Source organism: Priapulus caudatus, unplaced genomic scaffold (assembly GCF_000485595.1).
Source record: "Priapulus caudatus unplaced genomic scaffold, Priapulus_caudatus-5.0.1 Scaffold1405, whole genome shotgun sequence".
Classification (NCBI taxonomy): Eukaryota; Metazoa; Priapulida; class Priapulimorpha; order Priapulimorphida; family Priapulidae; genus Priapulus; species Priapulus caudatus.
Window position 1 is genome coordinate 49144 of NW_014578466.1, and position 556 is coordinate 49699.

Consider the following 556-nt stretch of genomic DNA (forward strand, 5'->3'; position numbering starts at 1 on the left):
ATCCTTCGCTCCTGTGCCCCTTCAAGCCCCTCAGCCCCTCAGCCCACATGCCGAGCTTCGTGGCGTTTTCCGAGGTATTTTCATCACCATCACATCATGCTCTCATAATATAAGAAACCCGACTGTCGGGGTGGAGCTGATAGGAATGCGCAAGATGCTATTGCAGGTGTTATACTGGCTGAATACTGTTGTACTGGCTGCTGCGTAAGCTTCGGGAAAGCATCAGCCAACAGTTAGGCAACAGTTAGCAGCAAGTTAGTAGTAGTAGCAGCAGTAGTAGCAACAGTAGTAGTAGCCAGCAGCAGCTAGCAGCAGCAGCATAGCAAGCAGCGCAGCTAGCAGTAGCTAGTAGCAGTAGTCCAGTAGCGAGTAGCAGTAGGTAGTATTCCAGCCAGTCTAGCAGCAGCAGCTAGCAGCAAGCATGTAGCAGTAGTAGTCGGCAGCAGTAGCTACTAGTACCGTTAAACGGGCACAGGTCAGTAGCTCAGCAGACAACAGCCGCAATAGAAAAATATTAACATGCAGAGCAGCAGCCCAACAATGAGCCAGCAGCAGT